This window comes from Magnolia sinica, chromosome 12, assembly GCF_029962835.1.
Source record: "Magnolia sinica isolate HGM2019 chromosome 12, MsV1, whole genome shotgun sequence".
Classification (NCBI taxonomy): Eukaryota; Viridiplantae; Streptophyta; class Magnoliopsida; order Magnoliales; family Magnoliaceae; genus Magnolia; species Magnolia sinica.
Window position 1 is genome coordinate 81,939,478 of NC_080584.1, and position 25,389 is coordinate 81,964,866.

Consider the following 25,389-nt stretch of genomic DNA (forward strand, 5'->3'; position numbering starts at 1 on the left):
ATAAGCAATAGGTTTAGGGAATTGAGAATAAGTTAAGGTTTAGGTTTAGGAAATCGGGTTTGGGTTTGGGATCGGGTTTAGGTTTAGGGTAGGCAGTTGAGATTAGGATTAGGTGTAGGTTTAGGTTTAGGGATTTAAGAATACATTTAGGTTTTAGGTGTAGGTTACAGGTTTAGGTTTAGGTTTAGGTTTAGGTTATAAGCTATAGGTTTAGGGAATTGAGAATAGGTTAAGGTTTAGGTTTAGGAAATCGGGTTAGGGTTCGGGATCGGGTTTAGGTTTTGGTTTTCAAGTTTAGGTTTAGGTTTAGGTTAGGGAGTTAAGATTAGGATTAGGTGTAGGTTTAGATTTAGGGATTTCAGAATACATTTAGGTTTTAGGTTTAGGTTTAGGTTATAGGTTACAGGTTTAGGTTTAGGTTTAGGTTAAGGTTTAGGTTTAGGCTTAGGTTTAGGTTATAAGATATAGGTTAGGGAATTGAGAAAAGGTTAAGGTTTAAGTTTAGGAAATCGGGTTCGGGTTCTGGATTGGGTTTAAGTTTGGGCTTTCAAGTTTAAGTTTAGGTTTAGGTTAGGGAGTTGAGATTAGGATTAGGTGTAGGTTTAGGTTTAAACATTTGAGAATACATTTAGGTTTTAGGTTTAGGTTTAGGTTATAGGTTACAGGTTTAGGTTTAGGTTTAGGTTAAAGTTATAGGTTATAGGTTTAGGTTTAGGTTTAGGTTAAGGTTAAGGTTTAGGTTTAGGTTTAGGTTATAAGATATAGGTTTAGAGAATTGAGAATAGGTTAATGTTTAGGTTTAGAAAATCAAGTTCGGGTTCGAGATCGGGTTTAGGTTTAGGTTAGGAAGTTGAGATTAGGATTAGGTGTAGGTTTAGGTTATAGATTTAGGTTTAGGTTAGGTTATAGGTTAAGGTTTAGGGAATTGAGAATAGGTTGAGGTTTAGGTTTAGGAAATCGGGTTCGGGTTCAGGATCGAGTTTAGGTTTGGGTTTTCAAGTTTAGGTTTAGGTTTAGGTTAGGGAGTTGAGATTAGGATTAGGTGTAGGTTTAGGTTTAGGGATTTGAGAATACATTTAGGTTTTGGGTTTAGGTTTAGGTTATAGGTTACGGGTTTAAGTTTAGGTTTAGGTTAAGGTTATAGGTTATAGGTTTAGGTTTAGGTTATGGTTTAGGTTTAGGTTTAGGGAATTGATAATAGGTTAATGTTTAGGTTTAGGAAATCGGGATCGGGTTTAGGTTTAGGTTAAGGAGTTGAGATTAGGATTAGATGTAGGTTTAGGTTTAAGGATTTGAGAATACACTTAGGTTATAGGTTTAGGTTTAGGTTTAGGTTAGGTTATGAGTTAAGGTTTAGGGAATTGACAATAGGTTGAGGTTTAGGTTTAGGAAATCGGGTTCGGGTTCAGGATCAGGTTTAGGTTTGGGTTTTCTTGTTTAGGTTTAGGTTTAGGTTAGGGAGTTGAGATTAGGATTAGGTGTAGGTTTAGGTTTAGGGATTTGAGAATACATTTAGGTTTTAGGTTTATGTTTAGGTTATAGGTTATAAGTTTAGGTTTAGGTTTAGGTTTAGGTTTCGGTTTAGGTTATAAGCTATAGGTTTAGGGAATTGAGAATAGGTTAAGGTTTAGGTTTAGGAAATCGGGTTCGGGTTCAAAATCGGATTTAGGTTTGGATTTTCAAGTTTAGGTTTAGGTTTAGGTTAGCTAGTTGAGATTAGGATTAGGTGTAGGTTTAGGTTTAGGGATTTGAGAATACATTTAGGTTTTCGGTTTAGGTTTAGGTTATAGGTTACAGGTTTAAGTTTAGGTTTAGGTTAAAGTTATAGGTTATAGGTTTAGGTTTAGGTTTAGGTTTAGGTTTAGGTTATAAGATATAGGTTTAGGGAATTAAGAATAGGTTAGGTTTAGGTCTAGGTTTAGGTTTAGGGAATTGAGTTTAGGTTATAGGTTTAGGGAAAGGTTCGGTTTAGGTTATAGGTTTTGGGATTTGAGAATAGTTTTAGGTTATAAGAGGTTGGGTTATAAGTTAAGGTTTAGGGATTTGAGTTTAGGTTATAGGATTAGGTTTAGTTTTAGTTTTAGGGATTTGAGTTTAGGTTATAGGTTTAGGTTTAGGTTCTAGGTTTAGGTTTGGGTTTTGGGATTTGGTTTTGATTATATGTTTTGATTTAAGTTATAGATTATAGGTTTAGGTTTTAGGTTTTGGTTTTAGGTTTAGGTTTGTTTTAGGTTTTAGGTTTTAGGTTTTGATTTAGGTTATAGGTTAACGGTTTAGGTTATAGGTTTTTGGATTTGAGAATGGGTTCGGGTTTAGGTTATAGGTTTTGGCTTTGGTTTAGGTTACAGGTTTTGGTTTTGGTTATAAGTTATAGGTTTAGGTTTAGGTTTAGATTATGGGTTATAGGATTTGAGAATGCATTTGGGTTTAGGATATAGGTTTTGGTTTTGGTTTTGGTTATATGTTTTGATTTAAGTTTAGGTTATAGGTTTAGGTTTTAGGTTAAGGTTATAGGTTTAGGTTTAGGTTTAGGTTAAGGTTATAGGCATAGGTTAAGGTTTAGGTTTAGGTTTAGGTTATAAGATATAGGTTTAGGGAATTGAGAATAGGTTAAGGTTAAGGTTTAGGTTCGGGTTCGAGATTGGGTTTATGTTTGGGTTTTCAAGTTTAGGTATAGGTTTAGGTTAGGGAGTTAAGATTAGGATTAAGTGTAGGTTTGGGTTTAGGTTTTAAGTTAAGGTTTAGGTTTAGGTAAGGTTGAGGTTTAGGTTATAGGTTAAGGTTTTAGGTCATAGGTTTTGGTTTAGGTTAAGGGTATGGTCCCTGCAAAGCAAATACAGATATAAAGACGGCCATCCGACACAAATGGCTAGGCCCCTCCAATGCTGTCCATAAAAAATGGACAGTTTTATCATGGTCATAATAGCGGTTCCCTCTTTCCAGGGAATCCCGCTCTTCCAAATAGCTCCGACGCACATCCGGGTTTGCTCCATTAATTTTGATCAAATACATAAACACGGCATGTCCAAATGGCCAGGCCTCTCCAATGTTGTCCATAGGAAATGGACAGCTTCATCATGGTCATAACAGCAGTTCCCATCTTCTAGGGACCCCTGCTCAACATCCGGATAGCTCCGACGCACATCCGGGTCTACTCCATCAATTTCGAGTAAATACATAAATATGGCCTGTCCAAATGGCCAAGCCACTCCAATGTTGTCCATAGGAAATGGACAACTTCATCATGGTCATAACAGCAATTCTCACCTTTCACGGACCCCCGCTCAACATCCGGATAGCTCCGACGCACATCCGGGTCTGCTTATTTAAATAAAATGGATTATCAAGATCATTTAAATAAAATCAGGTCCAATCAATAATCTGACCTGGAGGATTCTGTTAGCATTGTTGACGGCACCTCGAATCTTGTTTTAGGGCCTAGAAAGTCAAAATTAGATACAAAAATTAGAAAAACCAAAGAAATTTAAGAAAGATAGTCAAAGTCCATGTGAATGAGCACAAGTATGCACCTACATATGAATTCTGAAAAGCTATTGCATATCACAAAAAATAATAATAACAATAATAATTAATAAATAAATAAATAAATAATAAAAAATCCTTGCGTTTGGTTATTCAACAAAATGGGTTAGAATGAATTCAACAAAATGGTTATTCACAGAATATAGGAGTTTTTGTAACATTGCTAGATAGGTCACAGATTCTAATAAGGTTGCAAGTACAAAGGAACATACCAGCAAAAAAGTAAGATTAAGAAATCCTATGAGCCCTTAGGCTCTAATAACATGTTAAGAAGCAGGAGAGAATTTGTGAGAAAAAGAGCATATGGGGCTGGAATGTCCAGCTCACTCTTATTTATAATATTAGAAGAAAATGAAAAATTACATATTATGCCTTATACTAAGGAAAAACTAAAGGGTAAGGGGCAAATAAAGAAGGCATGAAACAAAGATAAATGGCTGAAAAATTGGGGATAAAGGTCCATAACATATATAAAACCCAGGTGTATTTACCTGTGGACCCAGTCATCCTTTTAAAAAACTTTCCTCTTTTAAAAAACTTACTACCTCCACCCATATCCTTTGGGGCCTCTCCCTTAGAGCCTTCAACTTGAACTGACCCACTCCTAATTGTCGCAGTTCTTGGTTTCTTGCTACCTCCATATATATATATATATATATATATATAAAATAAAAAAGAGGCAAAAATATATTTATTTCCTATATATGTTTAATTTAAATCAATCAAGCCAACACATGTTATCCATCATACAAATATACATTTAAGATATTTTTATTACCCTATGATGTTTCATACCTAGGTAGACTGGGTTTTACATCATAGTAGATTGGAATAAATTAGAGAAAAGGAAAGTGATTGCCGTTTCACTGGGGAATGCTAATGCGGACCCAACTGTCTTTCTTCTTTTCAAACTATAGAATGAGAATGACTCCCAGGAATATAATTTAAAAGTGCCCTAAGCTTACACTCATAAGCTAAGAATACTTATTTAAGATTAGAATCACTCATCAGTTAAACCCCACTTGGTAGATTTCATGGCTCAAAATTGAGGCTGATGGGATCATTAGATCGGCAATCCATTGTAAAGATCCAATTATATGCCACCCAAACAAATAAGAATTTGTGTGGCCCACCTGATGATTTGAGAGAAATTGATATTTTGTACATCTAAAAGAATTGATGGGGCCGGGTGCACCTGTTGGAAGGGGTGGATGGGTGTTGGGGCCATGATGTTGGACTCTTACCTTATAGGTTGGTCTACTCATCAAAAAGAAAAAGAAAAAGAAAAAGAAGAATGTTGCTATTCTCTCATTTAACCCAAAATAAATAAATTCAACAAATTAAAATTAAAAAAAAAAATAATCCGGATTCAATGAAAAGAATCTGAAAAGCAACATTCCATTCATTAATGCAAGAACAAATGAAAATCACAATAAAATTAAAACATAAAAAACCATTTCAGATTCAATCTAGTGAATGTAAAAAATCACAACTATTGCATTCAAAAAAAAAAAAAAAAAAGGATGTGACTTTTGCAATCCTTCAAAATAGCATAGTTGTATATATGCTATCCACTGTTTCTTAAATGGTGCATTAAGCATTCATGTATGTCAGTCAAGACCATCTAGATGTTTGGAGGGTAGCACATACCTTGCACATGATTGGAGGGCAGAGTTGCGTTCGCAAAATCATCACATACAGCAACTATATATGAACTTTCACATTCTGCATTTTTTCCCACCAGAGTTGCATTTGCAAAATATTCAATACATGCAAAAGGTGAGTCACATACCATGAAACTTGTTATAGAAATTGGGCCAATCTACTCATTAGGCAGGCCATAAGTCAAAATTAATGGCCAGCTAATGGAAATCTAGCTAATCACATGACTAAATGTAATTGTCCCGCCGACATGGATTGGCCTAAAGTTCAAACCAAGTAATCAACATTTTGTGAATGTAATTGTTCCGCTGACATGGTAAGTTGACTTCCCAAATATTGAAAAGCTCGAAAGCTACAACAGAACCAAAAGTAGATATACCTTGCTGGCCACCTTATTGCCAAGACCAAATTTATTAGCAGGCTTTCCATCTGGAATCTTGTAATCTCTAAACCAGTCCCGAATTGCAGTGAGAGTTCCCTGCATCAAAGCAAACTAATAGATGAAATCAAGGGCCAGAGGATAATTCCAAGTTGTGAATGAAAATGACCATTGAATGTATCTCACCAACTTTGAACAAAGTTTTTCATGGTTCAAACCACATCATAAGAAATAAGCAGCAGTCTCCAGACATGTATCAGCAAACTCCAAAATGAGACATGTCAGCGTGTATTAGATGATACATTCCATGTGAGTACTGATTTAGTGCATCACTAGAGATGACAAATGACAATACAATGTTGAATCTTCATTTTATCATATGATGGTGGCATCAGTACAATTTCTACATAGCAGGAAAGCTGAAAAAATCATATGAGAAGAAAATGAAGTCAACATTCATTGAAATAAAATATCTATCCATATAATCAAAGTGAAGGAGTCTTATGCATTAGCGCACAATGATCAAACATTTGCAAATACGATATATGGATTATGCCACTTCAATCTCCATCCTCAAAAATTAAAAAGCATTAATGATGCAGGACCATCTGACCATCCACCAGGAGACCCAGAGTGGTCTCACTGCTATCATCCAACGAGGACATCTGCATTTCACAGAAGCAGAGCCCATGTATTCCACAAAATTGACATGATAAGATGGGCTAAACACCCCGATCCTCAAAATCTGCTCCATAAGAATGCAATGATAAAGTGCTGGGTCCAATCTCAATCATTTCTCATCTGCCGGTAAACAAGCTCCCATCCACATTTGGCATACATCCCATGTGGGCTATGCTCACAGATATCTGGAAATGATTACAAATCCAATATTGTCTCCAAAATCCAGAAAGGACACAACATTATAACTAATCCAACATCTGTAAAATACCTACTATCAAAGGAGAAAATAATGATAATATTTCATACCGGAAAATGTTTCTCAACATCAGCAACATCGTTCACGAGCGAAGCTCTCGGATCGTCCAACGATATTGCAACTATTTTCCAATCAAGCTCCCCCTCATCAATCATAGCCAAACCTGCTAGGGTCTTGACCTTGAGACATTCAAACGGAAAAAAACTCGAGAAAACCAAAAAATTTGGAAGAAAGAAAATGCAAAAACCGTGGAAAAATCAAATGGCGTATATGAAACCCCAAAAATCGCTGCTTCGGAAAATTTACACCAAAATGCAGAGATTTTCTTCTATTATGATAAATCATAGAAAGAAAAAGAGGAGGAAATCGAAACGAGGTACCTGAAAATCTCCCGATCGCAAATTCCTGGCAACGTAAATGAATGTCTAAACAGGAATTCCAGCGAATTTTGTTTGAAGGAAGGCGCGGCCTCCTCTACTTGGAAGATGGATTTGGAAGATGGATTCGGAAATCCTCTTCTAAAATGAATGTAACTTTCAAATCCAACAGTTGTGAGTTTTTCATCATTTATAAAATAAACTATATTAAAAGCCATACATATAATGGACCATTTACAGATGATTAAGATAGTCTTCTATAGGAAAAAAGTATAAATATTAGCCATTTACAACTAGACCCATCATTTAGATGGTCTGGATAACACCATCTCATTGCCACCATTGTTCTGAATGAGTCACCACCATTTTACATCAAATACAAAACTCACACATTGTCACTGTACAATAAAAAACCAACCGGTTGAGCTTTGGATCCGGTAGTGTTGAGCTTTGAATCTGGTAGGCTCTATGGGTCCCACCATGATGTATATGTTTTATCCCCGCCATCCATCCATTTCTTAACGTCATTTTACGGTTGATCCCTAAAAATGAGCTTGATATAAATCTCAGGTGGACCACACCCCATGAAAATAATAGTGATTGGATATCCATCACTAAAATCCTCCTAAGGCCCACTGTATTGTTTATTTGACATCCAATTTGTTTATTAGGTCATACAGGCCTAGATGAAGGGAAAAACGAAAATCATCTCAATCCAAAACTTTTATGGCCTCCAGAATATTTTTAATGGTTCACGCTCATTCGACATTGTTTCCTGTAATGTGGTCCATTTCAGATTGGGATATACCTCATTTTTGGTCTCATGCCGTAAGATGATTTTTAAAAATAGATGGATGACATGGATTAAACACATACATCATGGTGGGGCCCATAGAGCACCAACCACCAACCATTGGCCGGTGTCCGAAGGTAGCCAATCTGTTCCCCTTATTTGTGGTGCGGTCCATTTAATCTTTGGATATGATTCATTTTTTGGATAATTCTCTAAAATGATCTCGAAAAATGGATGAACGATGTGGGTTGATCCCAAATTTTTGGTAAATCCAAAACTTAAGTGAACCATGCCACACGAAACAATGTGAAATAATGATTTCCACCGTTATTACCTTCCTTGGGCCCACAATAATGTTTATTTGTCATCCAACCTGTTCATAATATCAAAAAGATATGAATGAAGAGAAAACACAAACATCAGCTTGATCCAAAACTTCTATGGCCTCCAAAAAATTTTCAATGGTAGAGGTTCAATCACACTATTTCTTGTGGTGTGGTCCACTTGAGCTTTGGATATGCTTTGTTTTTGTTCTTTAGACTTCAAATTATCTGTTAACATGGATGAACGGAGTGGATAAAATAAATAAATAATGGTGGACCGCACAGAATTTACTCAATATGCTAAGGGTAATTTGTAACTCACCTAAATGGAGTGGGGAGGGGTTTCCTTAAAACATTCATAATCATATATTGGGCTTGACTAAATGTGATTCACATATCCAACCCACTCATTATGTGTGTCCCACCAAATGCTATTATATGTTTTAGGGATGTCTTCGCATAATTTTACATGCTATGGCCCACCTGAGTTTTGTATACAACTGATTTTTGGACTTAAAGGGAACACATCAAATGCATGGTGTTGATGTTCTACACACATCATGGTTGGGCGCACAGATTAACTTCATGGGAAGTTCCCATGAGGTGACCTTTTATAGTACCATTTCATTATTTAGGTAACTCCTTCGTGGGTGTTACTCTAACCGTGTAGGGCCCACCTTGATATATTATATATATATCGACTCTGTCCATTCACTCTATTTTACTGATCATTACCCTTAATTTGACTAGTTACTCGCCTCGATCATACTACATATGAGAAAGATATTGGGCAAACAAGATTGATCAACAATTTGAGTGAATTTTGATTTAAACATATGAAGTTATTTACTCTTCATGTTCGGACTAATCAGATTGTCCAAAAACAGTTAAAGGTTGTTCATAATATCAAAAATATATAAATAAATAGAAAATGCAAACATCAGCTTGATCTAAAACTTCTATGGCCTCTAAGAAATTTTAAATGGTAGAGGTTCAATCACACTATTTCCTGTGGTGCGGTCCACTTAAGCTTTGGATATGCTTCCTTTTTGTTCTTTAGACCTCAAATTATCTGTTAACATGGATGAATGGAGTGGATAAAATAAATAAATAACGGTGAACCCCACAGTTTACTCTGGTAAAGGTAACGAGTAACTCACTTAAATGTAGTAGAGAAATGATTCCTTAAACATTCATAATCATATATTGGGTCTGCCTAAATGTGATTCACATATCCAACCCACTCATTATGTGTGTCCCACTTGGATGAGGGGTCAGATCAAGTTTCAACCGCATCCAAAACTCATGTGGGCCCTACCAAGTGCTTTTATATTTTTTAGGATGTCTTCACATAGTTTTAAATGGTATGGCTCACTTGATTTTTGTTTACCGATAATTTTTGAGATATCTCATAACCTAAAGGGGACACATCAAATCCACGGTGTTGATGTTCGACACACATCATGATGGGGCCCACAAAACTTACTAACATCAATTCTTAGGTTCTCACGAGGTCTGTAAGTTGGGTCACAATTTTAACCAGAATATTTGGCCCATTTTACATGTATAGTCCATTCACTCTATTTTACTATCAATAATCTCAATTTGACTAGTTACTTGCCTCAATCAAGCTACATATGAGAAAGATAATGGGCATGCAAGATTGATCAACAATTTCAGTGAAATTTGATTTAAAAATCTGAAGTTATTTACTCTTCAATTTGAACTGATTAGATTGTCCAAAAACGATTAAAGGTTCAATTAGTGGATGTGCCTAATAATTTAGTAATTTTATTTTTCACATATAAATTTAACTTCTTTTTTTTCAAAGTGTATATATATATATATATTTTTTACTCTTTTAATTAAATATCATTTTTATTATAAATAAATTTAACATTTTTTTTTTACAAAATTTAGTTTTCTTTTTTAAAAAATATATATTTTTACAATTTGTCAATTTTTTCACAATTTTTTTAAATTTTTAAAATTTTCCTTTTTAAAATATCATTTTTTTATCGAAACTTTTTTTTCAAAATTATCAACATTATTCAAAGTTTTTAATTTTTTTTTTTAAATCTAGATTTTTATAAAATTACAGTTTTTTTTTCAAAATTTAAAATTTTCTTAAACATTGTTAATTATTTTTCTAAGCTTCTTAACTTTTTTTTTTGAAATTCATAATTTTTTTAAGCTTCTTAATTTTTGACCTCAGCATTAGAGACGGTCTTTGACAGAGCTATATGACGGTTTAGGACCGTCTCTAATAGAGACGGTCTTTGACAGTCTCCCATAGAGACGGTCTTTGACAGTCTCTAATAAAGACGGTCTTTGACAGGGCTATAAGACGGCTAAGAACCGTCTCTAATAGAGACGGTCTTTGACAGTCTCATATTACAAGTAAAAGACGGCCTATGACCGTCTCTAATAGAGACGGCCAATGACCGTCTCAGATGACCGCATATAAGACGGTCAAAGACCGTCTCTAATGCAGACGGCCAATGACCGTCTCAGATGACCCATATAAGACGGTCAATGACCGTCTTAAATGATTTGAGGACGTTCAAATTTTGAAGACAATATTAAGGACGGTCAGGGGCCGTCTAAAATTTTAGAGACGGTTTATGGCCGTCTCTAAAGCGTCTTTAAACCAAGCAATTTTAGAGACGGTCCAGGACCGTCTCTAAATCTGTCCTTTTTTTCCATTTTTCACGTAGTGCATCTCATAATCCAAGCACATAAAAAGAGCCTGCGGCCGGCATTGCCATGCGAGAAGTCATCGTTTGTGAAAGGTGGCCAAGCACTATTATTTTACAGTGCAATCTTCTTAATGGCGTTGGGAGTGGGCGGGATTCGAGGGGCACTTCCAGCTCTAGGTGCAGATCAGTTTAACCAAAAGGATTCCAAGGAGCTTTTTTTTTTTTCCTCGATAGCAGGCACATTTTTTAAAGAAAGCTCAGGGTCTTTGTCTTCTCTTTCCGAAAGGTTCTCTGATGGGCAGGTGAATTTGAATTTCCTTGGAGTTTTATTCTCTCTGTCATTTTGGGGTAGGCGATTTTGATTTGTGCAAAATGTGGTTATTGAAAGTGTCTTTCATGCAAGCAATGGATAATCTATTGGAAATTATTCGCATCGATTTGGAGGTGGTTTGGCAGGTTGGATTTTGGCAATTTTGGTGCTTTTGAAGGAAACAAATATTCGCATGCTTCCCCTTTTGCAGGAATAATGGAGGGTGGTTATGCTCGGTGGCTTCTACAAGTAAAGTTGTTTTCCTGTATTTCTTTGTACTTCACCGTTTAGCATATAGATTGTGGAACCACAATATGTTTACTTAGCAGCAACCATGTCTGAACAAATGTATTATTTTTATCATATCTATTATTATTATCATCATTATTATTTGTTTCTCTATTGCTTTCTCATAATTCAATGCTTCAGTTTCAGCATATCCTATAATGTCAAATGTTAAAATGTCTCTTCATCCACATTAACTTTCTCTTCTTTAACAATCCTACAGCACATTCATGTAATTTTTATATGTACTTTGTAATTGTGGGTGTTATATCCGTATCCATGGCCATGATATGTTATTAGTATTATATCAAGCAACCTTGGGGGCTATGAAGGTTCTGCTTGTTGTAGGTGTAAATGTGGAAAAGGATGAATTTTGTGTTGTACATTTGACGTAATTACAAATTTAAATTCATGTTTTCAGCTAGAAAAAGGTGTAGATGGGCTATTTGATAGTTTTGCTAGATTGGATTCACGTGTCTCTAGTGTGGGATTGACGTTGCAGAAAAACTGAATTCTTCTACTTGTGGCAAGCAGAGGATCTAGATTCATGTTAACCCTTCTGTCTTTTGCTGTTCTATTTTTGAGACAAAGATTACCAGATTTTGTTCTGAGACACTGTTTTTGTCATCTAAAAAACATAATTTCTTATCATTGATTTATTAACTCTTATTTAGTAATTTTCAGGTAATAAGTTTTAGAAATTCCAATCTTAGTTCTATAAAATGGTTGTACATCTCGTTTGAATGATCAATAAAGTTACAAGTGGCATGCTTCCACTTTTCTGGGAAAAAAAGTACTGTATTTTTTGTGTGCATGGTGTTTTTTTTTTTTTTTTTTGACTCCTGCTGGTAACATTGTATTTACTATTTGCATAGGAAAAGGGCTCAGATGAAATTGTCTTCAAGGTGATGGAAAGAGCTATAAATAAAATTGTTATGATCGTGGAGCTGATTAAGGTGGAGTATCTTATATCAATATTCTATGTTTCCTTTTTTTTTTTCTTTTTAGTAGTTCAGTTCCAAGTAGTAAAGATGGGAAGGACCACCTGTATTCATTATCAACTCATGTTGCTGGCTGCATTCTTATTCCTTTTATACAGAGAAGGATTGTTGGTCTTCATTATAGAATACATTAGTTGGATCAACTGACGCAACTGACAAAACTGTTTCCTATCACTTCTTATGTTGTTAGTCCCCCTATATATTGTATCACATACAATTTGTTATTGGTAGAGTCTCATGTCTTATCTAATAGCATAATACACACTAATAATCAGCCATTTGCATTGATTAGTTGGTGCCAGGTGTCACAGAGTTCGTGATAGCAAAACTGCTTTACTTGCAATGGATGGGATCCAAACCAGCCAATTTATCTTTACATCAATTCAACTGGAACAACTCATGATGAGGGTGAAACGGTATGTTGGTTCTTGTTTCCAACTTGGTTTAGTCTTAGACTCAGCTGGACAAGGTTATAGGTGCTTTAAATTTAAGTTTTCGAATCTCTACAGTTCCAATTTTCAGAGTAACTGTTGAATTTGTTCAATGCAAACCTGAATCTTATTTTTTTTTTTAGATTTTGTTAATATTTGTATACTTACCAGTCTGTTTTTTTTTTTCTTTTTTGTTCAATGCAAACCTAAACCTATGTTTTAAAGAAACTGATGTTTTTTTTTGTTTATTTTTTTTTTTTGTTTCTAGTCTGGCATGTTAGGTCCCCGGATGCATCAGGCTTTTTGAATGCACAATCTGTATACTTGTGAATGGGAAGTAAACATTTTGTCTCATTGTAAAGACAATTTCTCCGATATTTGCTATCAATCAAAGGAATAAGGTTGTGTTTAAATGCAATGTGATAGTTGCAACAAATTCAATAGATAAGAAATGATGAAGGGTACGTAGCAATGGGCTGGGTAGTCTGCTCGACCCAGTTTTGGACTAGGCTTGGACCTACTAGCTAGCCCATGGGTTGGGCTCGGGCCTCCCATGCATGGCCTGATTAATTTGCAGGTCAGGCCTAGTGTAAGACCCGTGTCCTAGACTGTATCGTTCCGTAGGCTTCTGCGGTCTTTCCGGTCGAATTCCGGCAACCCGTGATCTTTTACCGGCATTTGCATGCAATCTTGAGTCGTGACCAGTATATTTGAGTCGGCTCGAGTCGAAACTTGTACCGTCATGACTGCATTGTCGCCACGGTTCCAACGCCGCATCTTGTGCGCCAATCCGACGCTTAGATCATAAGTTGTGGACCGCGTGTTGCGGGACCCATCTATCCAGATTGCACATTTCCCTAGCAACCATCATCATGAGGATGATGTCACCCTAGGGGTGACATCACCATCACCCTAGCTATAGTCCTAGCCCATAGCCCTAGGCATGCTCTTACAACTCATAATGACCTTAGCCCATGCCTCCCTTACAACTCATGATTGCCTAGCTAGAAAAGAAGCAATCATTTCTCCTTTCTCTCTCTCTTATCTCTCTCCCTCCCTCTTTATTTTTTTATTTTTCCTAGCAAGAGAGAGCTCCCAACGTCCATGAGAGCTCTCCATTTCCAACCCTTTGCAAGCTCTTCACCCCCCAAATCTAACCCTCCAAAATCAATCCCAACCATTGAATCATGTTCCCTTGGAGCTCTAGATCACATTGGTGGAAGAAGAAGTCCAAGCTCTAAGGTGGGTGCTTCTTTCTCCCCCTCTCTCTTTCCTTATTTGTTTGTGATGGTGTGGCCCACTCGGATGGACCACACCTTGATGTATGTCTCATCCACACCATCCTGCCATTTGGTGGCCCACCTAGGTAGGGCCCACCCCTCCTTGGACCCACCTTAGACATGTGTTGCATTCAAACCAGACGCTGGACGAGGCTACGAAGAGAAATGTGAACTGACGGCGTGGTGTGCGGACCACCTAACAAGTAAAAATGTTAGCTTGATTCCAAACTTTTGAGTGGCCGCTTGTGTAGGCCCCACCTTGATGTATGAATTCAATCCACACCGTCAATCCTATTTCCCAGATCATCTTAGGCGTTGAGCCGAAAAATGAGACCGATCCAATCATCTGGCGGGCCGTGGCATTAAGAATGCTAGTATTTTCCATTAAAACTTGGGAAAATGATTGCTGGGGTCCACAAGAAGCTTGGACCCCCTTAAAAACTTGGTTTGGACCTCTAATTTTGTGGGACACATACAATGGACGGAGTAGATCTAGTTAACGTGGGTCCCACCTAGGATAAAAAAATAAATATATATTTATAGCATGCATTTGCTACGTTGATGTCCAGAGGAGTCTGGACGTCCAACGTTAAATAGGGAGGCCCCCTTGCCCCAGTTGTGGACCCTACCATGATGTATGTTCTACATCCATGCCGTTTATTTAATAGGTCTCCTTTAATGATGCGTTGGTTCCAAAAATCAGCCATAAACAGTTCTCGGATGGGCCACATCATCACCATTCATGCGATGGTATGCCAAACCACATGGAATCAAATGCTGGGGTCCACATGCAGCTTGGATCCACCTGAAACTCGGTTTGGACCCTTAAATTGGTGTGACACACACAATGAATGGGTTGGATTTTACTGATGCGGACCCCACCTATGAAAAACTATAAAAATAAAATAAAAATAAAAATAAAATAAAATAAACTAAAATTTACATACTGAGGGGCTGACACCCCTGGCTGCTGACATCCGTCCAAGACGCTGCGGCTCTGCTGCTTGTAAAACGGGCAGGGACGTGGGTTCCAACCGTGGGCCCCACTGTGATGTGTGTTTTGCATCAACACCGTGCATTTGGTAGGTCCCCTTTGGGACAGTGGACCCCCTCAAAAAAATCAATCGTATATAGAGCTCAGGTGGCCCACGTCACAGGAAACAGTGGGATTAAACGTCTACCATTGAAATCCTTTTGGGATTTTACAGAAGTTTTGGGTCCAAAGCAGGTGGGCCATGTGGGACCCACCTTGATGAGGTGTATATCTGCACCGTCCGTCCAGGGCCGCTGGACGTAACTGATGGTGGGTGTGGCTGTTAGTGAAGTGTTAGCTGGCAGTGGGATGTAATCACCTGCTGCATCAATTAAATAAATATATTATTATTATATAGGGGGATAGCCCATCACGTGGGACCCACCTCTGTTGTTTTCTACAAGCTGCATCATGCAGCAGCTAGTCTGGCAACATCATCAGGGCCCATGGGACCCATCCAAGCCGTCCATCCATCTTTACGGTGGGGCCACCTTGAGGATGCGCTGCATCCACCGTCCAGCCTATGGATGGTGGATCCCAGCCATGCTATATGTGTTTTACACATGCCGTCCACCTATTTTGATGGTGGGACCACTGTCATCTGATGTCAGCAATCCTATGGGTCCCCCGTGAGATCAAGACCGTCTAGATGGTGGGACCCATGTCCCTAGCTCAAATGGTAGGCTGAGTGAATGATACATCTTTTCAACACTGAGGTTTGGCATTTATTCCCTTGTACGGGTGGCTATCAGTGATGTGTGAATGTCGGTGGGGTCCATGGACTCATCTATTCGGTCCATCCATTTAGATGGGCCCCACCATTATGCATGCCACGTATCCACCGTCCTTGGACGGTGGGACCACGCCCATGTGGGGCCCTCTTTGATGTATGTGGCTGTCCAAGCCGTCCAAGGGCCTGGACGTTGCTTTGGTATATAATATATATATTATACATTATATATATTGTATATTAGATATATTATATTATACATTCATGATGGTGGGCCCTACGTGGAACCACCTCTCCCTTTTAATGGGAAAGCTGCATGACCAGCAGCTGACTTTATAATATATTAAAAAAAAAAAATATATATATATATATATATATACTTTATATCATATGAGGGTGGCCCTACGTGGGACCCACCTCTGTATCTTTAAGCAGCTGAGGCTGCACGTCCAGCAGCTATGTAGCTGCTCTTGCTCCCTTGGCGTCAGCTAGGTTCATGGGACCTGTTGTAATTGTGGATACAATTCACACCGGTTCAGTTCTGTGGGACCCACTGCTATTCTACGTGTAGGCCCCACTAGGAAGTATGTGTTTTATCTTCACGGCCCATTGTTTGGGTGGTGGGGCCCACCATGATACATGTGTTGTATCCATATCGTCCAACTACTTGTGATATCATTTTATGGTGTGAGCAAAAGAACGGGTTAAATCTAAAGTTCAAGTGGACCCCACCATTTAAATAGCGGACCGTGACATCCACCGTTCAAACTTCTAAGGGCCATGGTAGTTTCCAATTAAGCCGATATTGTTTTCACTTCATGATCCCTATGTTACCTTATGAATAGGCCGGGTCTTAAAATATATAAGGGCGGGCCCGACTTGATATATATGAGGCCCACCGGCGTGACCTATTTGATATACATGAAGCCCGATGGTGCGACCCATATAATGCGGCCCATGTGATGTGGCCCACTTAACTTACGAGGCCGTTATGATATATTTGAGGCACAGGTGCGAGGTCCACCTGTTGTGTATTCGAGGCCGATGAGATGTATGTTGGCCCATATGACGAGGCCTATGTGACGTAAATGAGGCCCATCATGATTGTAATGTGGGGTCACAGGCCCACTATATGTTTCTATGTAGGCCACTCCTTGGGAGCAATGTTGGTTCGATGTCCACATTGATGGGCAATGATGGTTGGATGTCCACATTGTGACCTTCCCTTAGGCCTTGTTAGGCCCATTCTCATCATTCTCTTAGTGGGTTAACCCAAATAAGTGGGCCCCATTCGCCGTTGACGGATGGCTCTGTGCTATCAGATTTGATATAACCACGGCCGAGTGCCGATCTTTATGCTATGGTTGATCGGCTGATCATTTATGGACCCCGCTTTGTTTATCTGTTGATTATCGGTGCAATTGTCATGACTGATTGCTGATTCTGATTGACGTGACCGATTTGCCGATTCTGATTATCGATTGATCCGATTATCGTGACCGATTTACCGATTCTGATTATCGATCTATCCGATTGTTGTGACCGATGTGCCGATTCTGATTAGCGATCGAGGCTGATTATCGTGACCGATTCGCCGATTCTAATTATCGATCGATCGCGATTGTTGAGGCCGAGTATCGAAGCCGATTCCGATTGTCGAGGTCGATTGTATAGGCCGACCCCTATTATTGAGGCCGATTCCGAGTGACGATTCCGATTGTCGAGACCTATATGATATATATGCGAACCGTAGTTGAGGCCTACTGTGATGTATTCATGGCCCATGGGCATGGCCCATTGTGGTGTATTCGTGGCCTATGGGCTAGGCCATTGTGATATGTATTAGGCCCAGGATGTATGACGCATTTGATGTATTCGTGACCCATGTGTAGGGCCCACATGTCGTGTATTTGAAGCCCATGAGCAGGGCCCACCTGCTGTGTATATGTGGCTCTTGAGTGAGGCCCATGGTGTTGTATATTTAGCCCTTTTGAGAGGCTATGGGTCCACTATATGTTAGGCTTTATGTGGGCCATTCCTTGGGGGTAATGTTGGTTAAATGTCTACGTTGTATAGGTCGATTAGCGATGCCGGTTATTGATACCGATTATGAGTATGTGACAACATAGCATCATAATACATGCCCATACGCATCATCTGTATGTTTGTTATGAGATATGGTTAACCATTGCATATGTCATTGGGCAGGTTGTTATGAGACTCCTTGATAGGCAGAGATTGTCTCACCTGAGTGCATGGTATGCATAGGAGTGATGCATGATTGGATCGTATGACTCATGCATCTTACATTGTGATCACTATATGCCCTAGTAATATCAGGGTCGTAGCCTCCACAGGTATTTCATGGATGGCCAGATGGGACACCGAAAATCTATTCTACATGGGGTGCTATAGATATCCCTGGGTGAAAGTCCCTAAACCCTCTTGGTTCCAGAGGTTGCTTCAACGTCTAGACCGAGTGGATGCATGAGCGGATGAGGGCCGTACACCGTTAGGCCGCGTCTCTCACTGTGTCGTAGTCGGTTGGAAAGGGGTACAACCTTACCTGCCCGAGAGGAGGGGGCATTGCTAGGCTGAGTCTGACCAGCTCGAGGAATGGGTCCGCTATCGGCGAGCCGGGCCCGATATTGGCAGGCGGATAGTGAGGTCTCTTCCACTCACCTTGTTGCGCGCGATGGGGCGGCAATCTGGTTTGGAGTGTAATAGACCCCGGTGATGATCCCAGAGATGAACCGTACTGATATGTGGACTTATTGAGCAGGATTTACATACTCACTCATTCATTCATTCACTATCCACTTGGGCTGGTGGTGCACAACTATTTGTTATATGAACTTTCGCAATGGCCAGGATTTCGGTTGGGGCGCGCGACTAACCTGAGATCAGGAGTTTACCACATTGAGTCTGACTATCCAAATTTAGGTATGGGACTGGTTTGGATAGAAGTCCCTTGTGATGAACCCTATAGCCTGTGATACTACGTACTATCATCCCGACTTCACACTCCAGCATGGTCATTCCATTTGCACTACATATTACATCGCATCCTCGACATCTAATATTTAGCTCTTTACGACTCCTCATTTGCATAGCTGTTCTGTATCGCGTATTCTGATATTGCTTGACTCATGGACTTATCTGTATTTTTCGCTTACTCTGTTATCGTATGATTTATGATTTTATCAGTATTTCTGTTTATCCTGATAATTCATGATTTTGTCAGCATCTCTGCTTATTCCGGTATTGTATGAATATGACATTGCGTTGAATACTTGACACTTACATTGCGCACATACTTACACCACCCTCTAAGCTTTCTATAAGCTTATGCACGATAGATGTGTGTAGGTGATGTTAGGTTGCAGCAGCGTTAAGCTTGGAGCGCGCAGCGGTCTTCTAGAACTTGATTTTCGATTTATGTATTTCCCTTTGAGTATTGTACCAAAATGATTATATTAGTGGATATGTGATGATGATGTTGCCTTTTTGAATTAGGTAATCTTGTGGTTATGCTTATTATGAGTTAAATGTACATTGAAAAATCCTCCTTGTAGGATCCCAGGATCGGAATCTGGCGTATGGACGCTAGGAGCCGAGAATGGGGTACTACGGAGGCTGTCGGCACCGGATTTGGCGATCGGGATTCCAGTGAATCCGATTTCTGGATTTGGGCCGTGACACCTGGACTCATGTCACTTTAGTCTGGCCTATTCAGCTAACTATGTGCATGTGTTGAATGTATACCGTTGGTTTAATTCCTCTGTAATGTTTTTTTTCTTTGTGCATTTTTTTTCTTTCTTTGTGCATTTGTTCCCCACATGATCAATCGATATTAGGTCTCTTTCTCCCTCTCTGTCTCTCTTTCTCAGTTTCTCTTCCTATCTCACATCTGTTTGAGACTAGACATGTGCTCCATTTCCAGTTGGGCATATCCTCGTGTATGTTCCTTTTGGCAATATTACATTTTCTTGACTTTCACATAACAATATTACATTGGTTGTTCATTGACTTTCACATAACAACATTTTCTTGGAAAGTAATTCCTGCTGGTCAATGGAAGCTTGTTGCATGTCAAAACTTAGTTCATTTTTTTTTTAATACTTTAAATGGATCTAGTGGTTGAATATTGCATCAATTGAAAGCATCTTTATGCCAAATTATGTGACCTAGAATATAACTTCCATCCAATCATGTGCATGTGACTTCCCTTCTCTGCATTTTTTTAAAAAAAACTTTCAATCAATGATTAGTATAATGCCTCTTATACAAATCCCATACATATGTTTCCTATTCCTTCTTTCCTTTCTTACCATTTGTATGCTATGATTTTTGTTTAATGCAATCGTCATTCATATTCATAGGTTTGTATATAGCTGTCATGACACAAACAACCTCATTATCTTTTGCAACTTGATGGGGGTTAAGAATCGAAACTTTAATTTATGACTGACCGAAGCAAAGGAGAATTTTGGTCTTTAGATTTATGACTGACCGAAGAAAACTTTAATTCATTGGTCTTTCGATTTATGACTGACCGAAGTAAAGTATTTGCACTTTTTTAGTCCAAAAATGGAAATGGGTGTGGTGTTTGTAAATCAAAAAGGTGGGTGTAAATAGTTGATCCCTTTCTTCAGAGGGTTATTTGTGGAAGAGAAAGGAAAAAAGGAAAGAAAAAAGAATACCAAGTTAAGTTCTATGATTGCCCATTTTTGTTTTTGGGTGAATTTAGATATCGTATTGCATTTATGTATTTTGTTACGTAGGACATGATGGAGCAGGAATTCTAACAGCTTCGCTTGCAGGATTGTCCATTTTAGCTTTAGTAGTCTTACCCAAATGGTCCAACTATTGATGATAGAAATTGAATAAACTTGCTGGAATTTCAGATTAATTGCTGAAATTTCACCATTGCTTATACTTTTGTGATTAAATACTCTGATTTTCATATTTCAGTATTGGAAATTCATAATGATATGTCCTGCTTGGAGCAAATCAATATCACAAGTACAAGCTAAAAAAGCAACCTAGTTGAATCCTTGGAGGAGCTTGCACCTGCTTGCACATTAGATGTGAATTTTCCTCCATGGTAATATTACCCTGAAACAATAACTTGTTTCATCATTACAAATGAATTTTATTTTGCCTTGGTTATAGATTGAAGAATCCTTGGAGGAGCTTGCACCTACTTGCACATTAGATGTGATTCGGTCCTTCTAAATGCACATTAGGTGGAATTTAAAGCTTTAAATTGGTGAAATGCTCTGAAATTGTACAAATCATCTCAGATAGATTAAAAAATTCAGATAATTGTACAGATCATCTCGGATGCGAGTTTCAGGAATTTCCTGCTTTATTAAAAAAGAAAAGAAAAAGAAAAAAGGAAAAAAAAAAAATTTACTCGAAGTTCCTGTAACCTAAAAGCTCTACAGGACCTGCTGCTAAATCCTTGAGAAATGCACTCCCTTCATCAGTTTCTCTAGCTCATTTCAGATTTAGAACAAAACATGAGCATTCATTTACCTATGAGGGATGCTATCTTTCCTTCTCATAATTGAGGAAATATCTATGGTATCACTAAAAGACGACTGGCCCCTCTTGCCCCAGTAACCTGAAATATCCCATGGTCTTTTTTGCATTAGTTGGCACAGCACATGCATATTTTGATTTGATGTTATCTTTCTTACCTTTTGAAATTCCAATGTTCTTTTAGTTCACTAGCATTACATGTGCAGATTCCTTCCAAATTACTGTGAACGGAATCAATAGATTACCTTGTCAAATTGTACGGCCAAGCCCAACTACACCCGATCTTTGGGCATGAGATGCACCATCCCCAAGTTTGTATGGAAAGAAAACACATTCCAAAGATTACATTGTTATGTCATTCTCTGTAATTTGGCTTTCTAAAGTTTGTTGTTTGTTCTTACATTTCTCCTGAGAGTATTTCTCCAAAGAATTCCACTCACTCTCATGATTCTCTGCTACTTCTAGACATGTCTCTATATAACAAGAAATGGGCTCAAATGGCGAAAACCATAATTTTAAAACTCGGAAGAAATCAACTCATTTGGCTGAGTCAACTTGACTAGACCAGATTTACCAAGACTTGGAAAAACTAGGTCCAGTCACACCTTGGTTAAAACTTGAGAAAAACAGTAAAAATTCAGCAAGACTGAACAAAAAATTCGAGTCAACTTAGGCAACTCGACATTATTTATATATTCTTTAGACTCTTAATGTTGATGTTCATGGTAGTGTTATTTCAGATGGCAGTAATCCATTTCCTTTCTTTTCTTTCTTTCTTCCTTTGGCCTATGAAATATATGCTGAACCTAGTAGATCTTCAACAACATAGGGAAGACAAAAACCTTTAAACTAATGGGGTTTCAATGGTCCCATAGTCTCTCTAAATCAACAGTCTTATATGTAGAGATAAAGGCAGGCAGTTAGTTTTAAACCAAACACCATGTCACAACAGAACCAAACACCACTTACTTCATTGAGAACAGCAATATGCAGAAATCCTCTCAAATGACAGAGACTTGCTAATTAGATTAACCGTCAATGTTGGCTTTCCATTAAACCATCATCAAGATTCAGGCACCATTCTCAAAAGTTCTACTTTGATATCATTCTCATTGCCTTCATTATCTTGATTGTTGATTGCCAGATTGAGCTTGCAAAAATGTTGTTGGTGGAGGGATAAAGTCATCTTTTTGTACATTGGCCTGAACAAGGAGTTGATGATGAAGAAAAGAAAAGTTTCTTTGATCAGGTTCATTTTCATGGAACTTTTTTTTTTTTTTTTGGTTATTATTATTTTGGTTCTAACGAGTACAAGAACCTTGTATTCCATGCATTCCCAGTATATTTTTACAACTCAACTGCTGTATCCTGGAAATATTAAATGGTCTCTGTTGATTTCCAAGTCCAAGCAGCAAAAGTTTAACATCGGTTTCAACTTTTAACCTTCCATTTTCCTCACTCAAACATTTATTTTTGTTATTATTATGATTATTTTAAAATTTATCTTTGGAAGCCTTGCTGACAACAAATTTCTGGTAGAAGACCAAACTGATTTTGATGGGTTTCTGGAAACCTACATTGCTTTGTACCTGTCAGCAAGATTGTTAATACTCTTCACATATCTGCTTATTGATGTCAAGTAGCTCTTTTCTATAGGTAACTCAAGTTAATTCAAGCTATCCAGGTGGTTTGGCATCATATATTCGAAATGCTAGGAATCTATTAACAGATTCAAAAGCAGGGAAAAATCCATTTAATGGCTTTACTCCTTCGGTAAGTGAATCTATTATTTTTGTTTTGCAATATGTGTTTCTTGTACATTTCTGCCAGATTTTTGTCTTCAATTTTACTTTCTTTTTTTTTTTTTTAATGAGAAATATTTGCTCTATGGCTACTGTCGCATTGTTGGGCTAGCAATCTATAGCTACGAATTTTATCTGTAGCTTTTGACCAATTTTCTGGTAGTGTAGCAAAAACCGGCGATTTAGCGCCGTCCAGCACAATCATCAGTAAAGGTCCTGACCGCCGGTAAAGCCTTCACCAGCCGAGGCTTTACCGACTGTTTGCTGACCGCGGGCAAAGGATTTGCCGACAGTTTTCTGGGTCTTTGCTGACGGTTTTGACCGCCGGTAAAGGCCAGTTTTCTTGTAGTGGTGCTTCATGATGACCGTCTTCCCTATCCCGCCCAAACCAAAGACGCTGATTTTAACAGTCTCCTCATTGATTAAGTGGTCCCAAATTACGGACAGAGTCTTTTCAGCCATTGTTTTACCCACTAATGGTGTTAGGGGTAAGGCCTTACCACTACTGAGCAATGGATCAGCCACCAACCTGTCTAAAAATGGGCCTTTTGTCCTAAAGGTCTACCACCTTTTTGATCATGTTCACGATGAGAATTCCTAGCTTGAAAGGCGAGAACCATCCCCTTTCTTCTTGGAGTCTCTGTTCCACACCACGCACTTCGTTTGTGATCTTTCTTACATTTCTCAGCCATGCTTCTACCTCATGCTTCCGCGTCTTCCTGAGTTGTATTTCTGCCCGATTCACTGCCATCCTCACATCATCCTCTAGGCTGCTCAGTTCCTCCATTTTGCTCTTCAAAATCTCCACATTTTCAGAATACCTATACCATGCTAATACTTTCTTCACAGCGTCAAAGGTGGCTCCAATAGCAGCTTCCATGGACACTGCAGCAAAACAGTGAAGCTGAGTCATGCTCAAATTCAGGGACGCGAATTAGCTACTGAACCCGACAGTAGCCAACTCGCTACTGAAGTGATGTCACCACATTCTATGGGCCCTATCATGATGTATGTATTGTATCCACACCGTCCATGTATTTGGAGATATATCATTTTAGGGCATGATCCAAAGAATAAGGCAGATCCAAAGTTCAAGTGGACCCTAGCACAAAAAACAGTGGAGACAGTGACGGCCACTGTTGAAACCTTCCTAGGGCCCGCCATGATGTTTATTTGAGATCCAACCTGTTTATAAATTAACAAAGACATGAAATAAGGGAAACACATATATCAGCTTGATCGAAAACTTTTGTGGCTCCAAGAAGTTTTTAAGGGTAGTCGTTCAATCCCACTTTTCTGTGGTGGGGTTCACTTAAGCTTTGGATGTGCCTCATTCTTTATCTCATGCCCTAAAATGATCTCTCCAAATGGATGGACGGTGCGGATACAACACATACATTGTAGCGGGGCCCACAAAACGTGGTGACATCACTACTGTCAGGTTCTGTAGCTAATCCCCATCCCAAATTCAGAAGGGTGAATAACAAGATAAAGGTTTCGTTTGGATGCACCCGTTTGAGGACTAAATAGTCTTTAATACAAAATGCAGTTGATGTTGTTCGTTTTGATACCCTTTCCAAGTCTCCATCTCATCTTCCACTCAACAAAGTAGGCGAAGCAACGAGTTCAAATCAACAGGCTTGAATTCTAGAACCCCTATGAGGAAGTGCATCCAAATGGGCCCAAAATGGCAGTTCAACGAAGTTTGCAAGGATGGATGGTCCAAAGTTAAAGAATCCCAGAATCCGTCCGATCATCCTGGCCATTTTGTCAATTTAAGTTTCGTTAGTGGCCATTTTTCGCCGTAAATGGTGTGCGAAGGCTAGCGCCGATGCTCGTGGGCCCCACCATGATGTATGATTTGTATGACCTTTCATCCATTTGGAAAGATCATTTTAGGGCAATATCCATAGAACGAGTTAAATCCAAATCTCCAGTGGACCCCAGCACAGAAAATAGTGGGACAGTGACGCCCACCATTAAAAACTTCTAAAGGCCACAAAATTTTTAGATCAAGCTGATATTTGTGTTTTCCCTTTTTTCATGTCTTTTTTAAAAAAAAAACTTTTGAATAGGTTGGATTTCAAATAAACATTATGATAGGCATTAGGATAGTTTCAACGGTGGGAATCACTCTCCCCACTGTTTTCTTTGGTGGGTCCACTACAAATTTTTACTTTCCTCATTCTTTGGTTCATACCCTAAAATGATATCTACAAATAGATGGACGGTGTGAATATAACACATACATTATAGT

General features: G+C 38.5%; 1 long non-coding RNA gene and 1 pseudogene across 4 annotated transcripts; one reads left to right on the forward strand and one right to left on the reverse strand.

Annotated features, from left to right (window-relative positions):
• Positions 1 to 25,389, reverse strand: part of LOC131220329 (probable disease resistance protein At5g63020) — a 57,559-nt pseudogene that overhangs the window by 13,237 nt on the left and 18,933 nt on the right.
• On the forward strand, positions 10,748 to 21,391 carry LOC131221900 (uncharacterized). Of its 4 annotated transcripts, none has more exons than XR_009159644.1 (4): positions 10,748 to 11,272; positions 12,184 to 12,264; positions 12,602 to 12,725; positions 13,022 to 13,106. It is a non-coding gene; the product is annotated as an uncharacterized LOC131221900 (long non-coding RNA). The 4 variants fall into 4 exon arrangements; XR_009159645.1 differs by having other exon boundaries at positions 12,190 to 12,264; XR_009159643.1 differs by lacking the exons at positions 10,748 to 11,272; positions 13,022 to 13,106 and adding an exon at positions 20,758 to 21,391 and having other exon boundaries at positions 11,302 to 12,264.